The sequence below is a fragment of the Notolabrus celidotus genome, chromosome 18 (genome assembly GCF_009762535.1).
Source record: "Notolabrus celidotus isolate fNotCel1 chromosome 18, fNotCel1.pri, whole genome shotgun sequence".
Taxonomy (NCBI): domain Eukaryota; kingdom Metazoa; phylum Chordata; class Actinopteri; order Labriformes; family Labridae; genus Notolabrus; species Notolabrus celidotus.
The window spans coordinates 15,909,601-15,916,118 of NC_048289.1; positions in this window are offsets into that span (position 1 = coordinate 15,909,601).

Here is a 6,518-nt window from a genome sequence, read left to right on the forward strand (position 1 = left end):
TACTTTCAGTATATGAAAGTTGTGAAGCAGAGGGAAATTGTACAATAGAGCAATACTGAGGATGAGCTTATTTCTCTCAAATAGAACAAACACATGAGGAGGACAAACTTACCTTTCAGCCCTCCTCCATTGACTCCACCAGCTGCAGCCCCATAGCCTTAAATAGACCAGTAAACATATTTACAATGCAAATGTGTCTCATTTGCATTTAACACACCAACATAAGAGACATTTAGAAACAAAGATTTATGCAATGCCAACATCGCTCACCCATGCCCTTTGTGGGGTACCCTCCATATCCATTCCCTGCACCCATGGCCTGACCCACACCTGAAAGAGAATTATTCAATGATACATTTTTCTCCAGGATGTATAAATCAATGGCTGAATATATTTGCTGTTATGTTTACATTACCTTTTGATGGCATTAACATTCGTCCAACACCACCGTTCCTTCCTAAAACAATCACAATGAAAGCAGTGAATACAACAACGCTGGCTTGTGCGAAAATCTAATCAATACAATAGTTTCATGCTTCATAAGAGACAGAAAGTGTGCATGACGTCATCAATGTACCATTATGTTGTGGCCCCTGTCCATTGGATACTCCAGATGTTGCAGCGTATCCTAAAACACAGCATTTTTCATATTGTTTAAACAACAGGGGAAAAAACCTCACACATCAAGATTTGCAACACATCACAGAGGCCATTCGTTTCTCTATACAGGTAGGGAATCAAGTGTTGGCAAAGCATGAACCTTGCACACAATTGAGACGAAAGAAAGGACTCAAAGTTTACAAATCACATTCATGATAGTGATGTGTCGTGATCTAAAGCTGCGGCTCTGAGAGCCGATGCTTTATAGTGAATCAGAAGAGCCGGCTCACATAGAGAGATCCAGCTCCCAGTTTTTTGAGCTGGTGGCAGGCCAAGGCCTCAGTCTTTCCACGTCTGGTGAAGGTGATGGAGGGGAGGCTGTGTATCATGGCTACATCTGTTTCTTCTGAGAGAGTCTTCTCGAAGACAGGGCAAATACTCACTGAGAGGAGAAATCAGATCAGCCCATCCAAGCAGAGGCATCTGATTTTTCTCAATGCCAACCTGAGGACATTAATAATGTTTGCTTGAGTTGGTTCTGGTTCTGTTTGCTTGAGTTTGGTTCTGGTTCTGTTTGCTTGAGTTTGGTTCTTGTTCTGTTTGCTTGAGTTGGTTTTGGTTCTGTTCTGTGGATATGTTTGCAGTTTTTTGTTAATTTGTGCAATAAAACAAGTTTGATGAAAATACTAAACAAAAGTAATAATGGTTTTGTAACAGAATAAATGCACATGGTTAGGCAATTATAAGGCTTCTCATAAAAACACTGTACGTAAAAGGGTTTTCAACACACAAACCATTAGTTTTTGCAAAGTAAGGTAAAATATACGGCTACAGAAGATCCTAAATTAAGACCCGTTCGGGAGTCGAAAGAGCCGGCTCTTCTTTGGGAGCCGAGTCAAAGAGCCGGCTCTCTGAAAAGAGCCGAACTTCCCATCACTAATGCATGATGTAAAAAATGTTGTCCTGCAGTTTGTCTAGGGCTATACTGCCAGTGAGACAGGGAAAGTTTTTCATCCATTCTTTGAATTCAAACCATGTTGGTGCAATTCAAAATGTTACAGATATGAGACACACTTCACTTACTATTTATCCAGAGTTAGCCCAAGTCTAATCAGAAAACGTTGAAGCAGTCAAATGTTTTGGCAGGGGTCTCATTTTTCAACCCATTTCAGTGTCACGATTAGTGACAGTCCCTAAACAGACCACTGTATTTGTGAAGTTGCTTTTAATGTGTTTTCTTCTTTTCTTCTTCATGTGTTCTTACAATTAAGAAAACACAGAATAGTCCCATGAGTCTGATGGTCATCTGCTTGCTCATACAAATGGACATAACACCATACAGTTTCTGTAGAATCCTAAATGACATGTAATTAAACAAGCTGATTGGGGGACTGAATCTATGACTGTTGGCCATTTGACCATTAACCAGACTCAGGACCAGCGACATCTGTAATCATGTTTGTGTGTGGGCGGGGTTTTTCATGTTTTTCAGAGATAAACCATCCAAAGGGCCAATCTCAGCTGAGAAACTTTGTCACTAAGTATATAAGAGAAGAACATGTATAGTGGGGAAAGTTTGAGTCTTTGATTTTGGGTTCTTTTGTTGGGGATTATGTTTTTCTTGTTACTATTTAGAGAGTAGATGGTCATCACCTTTTTTCACTTTACAGTTATTTTAATGTTTCATCATCATCTAGATATTGGTCAAAACCCAAAACACTATGTTGCTGAACCTGGTCAGCAGCCACAGAGTTGCCAAATGCATGAGTATTATATATTCTGTTTTTGAGCTCTCCATTCAAACAAAAGATCATAGAAATATTTAACATTTTGTTGTGAACACAAAATTAACCAATTTACAATTCAACTTCTATGCATGGCTGAAATTCACATAATCAGTGTGTATGCAGGATTCCATTGACATTTGTGATGATTGTGTTTCAATGTTATGTTAAATTTAATCTAAATTTGAAAAACATATTATTGAACAGCTTCATTTAACATTGATTACTAATATATTGGAATAAATTAGAATCAAAAGCAAAATACTGCAACAACAAGTTTTTTCTGGTTCCGATTCTGTTAAATCTTCCTGCGTAATCAAACATTTTCAAATTTCAATAAAATCTTAAATTTCTTAGATATCTTCTTTTTTTTTTACCAAAGGAAGTTTAAAAAGGTCTTCCTTTTAAAAAACTGTCTCATAATGTTCAACCCGTTCCTCGCCTCAATCATATCAATTCATTATCCACCGTCTCCAATTAGTTAAAAACGCAGCAGCTCGTCTTTTAACAGGAACTAAAAGATGTGCCCATATCAACCCCATTTCAGCTCATCTACACTGGCTGCCTGTTGATTGTAGGACTGATTTTAAGATTATTTTACTGACTTACAAAGCACAACATGGACTTGCCCCTCTATATATCTCTGAGCTTTTATCCTCCTACAATCCTGGTCCCAGTCTGAGATCCTCTGGCAGTGCTCTGTTAGCTGTATCAAGGACCCGACTGAAAACCAAAGGGGACAGGTCTTTTTCAGTCAGGGCTCCTACACTCTGGAACAGCCTGCCAGAGGAGATCAGACTTGCAGAGTCAGTCCCTGTTTTATGTCATTACTCAAGACACATTTTTACAGGAAAGCTTTTATTGTGTGATTTGATTTGATTTTAACTGTTTTTAAAGGTCAGTTTTATAAGCTTGCATGTTGTTTAGTTTTTATTTCATTTTATTTTTTATCGCTCCATTTTGCTTTGCACTTCTTGTTTTTATTGCCCACTGCACTTTGTTACCTGTATAGAAAAGTGCTATATAAATAAAGTATTATTATTATTATTATTATTATTATTATTATTATTATTATTATTATTATTATTATTATCATTATTATTATCCTTATCCTTATCCTTATCATTATCTTAACCTGAATAAGATTATTACACTCCCTGTTCATTAAATATTCAGCCAAGTCTCCTGGTTAGTAGAAATCAGCTGATCATTTCCAGGAAACAGCAAGCAGAGTCTCTGCAGTCATAAATGGAGTGACTGTGTACAAGCAGCTAAACTACTACTCTCTCCTCTTCTCACAGAGGGATGTTAAATTTAGACGCCTGCTGCCACTAAAGCTGAGCTGCCTTTGATTTCCCAAACTGAGGCCGCCAGTTAAGAGGAAAGAATATATCCTTGTTTCACATCAGAACAAGAAAAGTTGGAGGACCGCTGAGCACAGAGGCCAGCTTTACGGCGAGTGTTTCTTAGATATCGGTTTAACAGGATCCTTTGAAATTTGACAGGCAAACCCGAGCATCTGAAAGACGTCCAACTCATCTTTTCTTTGAATCTTTGCAGGATTTCAGCAGGTTATCTGTACCTGATGGGAGCAAGTCGCCACATTTTATCACAATTTAGAAATCTTTTAATTCTTAGATAATATGATCTGTCTTTAGATATGTTTTTCTTTCAAGTCTAGGGATTAACCAAATAGCATCAGAGTGAAAATCTAAATTATGCAACATTATTTTTTAAAACCAATTTGTTGGGTTTGCATAACTAAAAGAGACAAATTACACCATTTTAGACTGGGAAGGAACCTTTCAGTAAAGAAGGTAGTAGTAGTAAAGTAGATTTACCACAATGCAGAAACAGTGTGGTCAGAACACAATTAATGGATGTTCCAGTTTGATATGGTGGAAAAAGCCCTTAAAATACACTCCACAGGGGCCGCTGGTGGCCTGGCTGTCTAAGTGCCCCACATACAGAGGCTACAGTCCTCGTCGCAAGGGTCTCTGGTTCAATTCCCAGCCACGACCATTTCCTGCATGTCTTCCCCCACTCTCTACTCCCCACATTTCCTGTCTCTCTTCAGCTGTCCTATAAAAAAATAAAGGCAAGAAGCCCCCAAAAATATAACTTTAAAAAAATACTACTACTATCAATATAATAATAATAATAGACTCCACAAAAACATATAGCTCTTCTGTCAATGGATTAGTTCACCCCTGAAGCTAATGAGGGTGTAAAGCATAAGTATCATCACAAAGAAATATATCAACTCTTCTGAATTCAGTCATGTCTTTCGGACATAATCCACTTTTTAGGAACAATTGAATGACACTATCACACACGTAATTGACCTCAGCATTTATTCCCTCATATTAACTTTATAGCTTAATTTCTTTAGTAAGATTTAAATTGGCTCACTTTACTTAATCATCCAAATTCTTGCTCTCTTGGACTTTTCAGTCATGCTAACAAAGCATGCCCTTTTTATCAGTCAGTTTCTTCTCTTGAACTGAGCACTCTGATTAACGTCCTCACTAATAAAAGCAGTTTACTTATTTAATTTAGGAGTAAAACATGAAGAACAGATCATATGGCTTCAATATAAAACTCCTGCCCAGCAGGGGCCTTCACCTCTGCACCCACTCACCCCCTGTGTGCACCATCTGCACCAGCCATAGGACCACCGTGCCTTGAAGAAGTATCCGTCCCAACATGGTGGACCTGAGAGAAAAAAAAGTTTCTGACCCAGCAGTAGAGTGAGGATGAGGAAGGTGAAGCCGGTGTGGGTTACATACCCTGATTGAGGGTCTAATATACACTCTGGTCTGGGGGCGTCCCTCAGTCTGCATATGGATGCTTCTGTTCAGCAGACCCTCCCCCACAACTAGGGTGTACACACACTAACTAAATAATTGGTCACTTAAAGTACATTAACACTTATGAGGGAGAAAGAGGAGCAAAGAGAGGGAGGGCACCTCATTGGACACTGACTGATGAACTCTGGTTGTTTATACAGAATCCAATTCTACTTTGTCATAATTTCCTGACTGAAGATATAAAATGTGGATTTTTACAGGAAGCTATCTTTGTAGCAAACTGGAACAAAGTGTTTGCTATAATGAGTATTTTATTTTACATTTATTTTAACAACAAAGCAGTACAAAAAAAAGTTTAGTACACGAGGTTAGCATACAAGTTAATTTGTGACAGTAGTGTACAATACAACCCTAATTCCATGACAGTTGGAAAGCTGTGTAAAATGTTGATAAAAACAGACTTAAGGGGTTTCCAGATCATTTGAATTTTTAAAATGTGATCATATAATTAAAAAATATATGCTATGTTTTTTAATTCTATGCCAGCAAAACATTTCAAAATAGTTAGAACAGAGACAACAAACTCTGCATCTCTGTGACGGACTAGGTGACGAAATAGATCCGCGATTGAAGACTCATGATCCTCACTGTAAACTTGCTTTCCTCATCTTTCAAAGACTTTCATCATCTATACAACACAATACAATACTGGATGGCCATGACCCTTGCCCCCCCAGGCTGCGTTAAAACAGACATGACTCTGTAGTGGAAATCACTGCATGGGCTCAAAATCCCATCCAAAAACCATTGTGTGCACAGTTTGTCACTACATCTACAAATACAGGTTAAAACTGTACCATGCAAAGAGGAAACCATGTAGAAACATGATCCAGGACTTCTCTGTGCCCAAAGCCCATTTAAGAAGGACTAAGGTGAAGTGGTCTGACAAATCAAAAATGTGCTTCATTATTTTGGAAATCATGTATGCTGCATCCTCCACTCTACAGAGAGGGACCACCTGGCTTTGTATCAGTGCACACTAAGCCAAGCCAGCATCATATATGGGACACATAAGTGTCCATTACATGGGTAGCTTATACATCTTCGTAGTATGGAAGGCACCATTAATGCTAAACAATTTATACAGGTTTACCGACAATGCCTTTTTCAGGGAAGAACTTGCATAATCAGCAAGAGGATTGCCAAACAACATTTTGCATTGCATAGTTCCTACAACATCATGGCTCCGTGGTAGAAGAGTCTGGGTGCTAACAAAAATTACAACAAAAAGAGTCTCCAAACTTTTGGAGCAGCTGAAACCCCA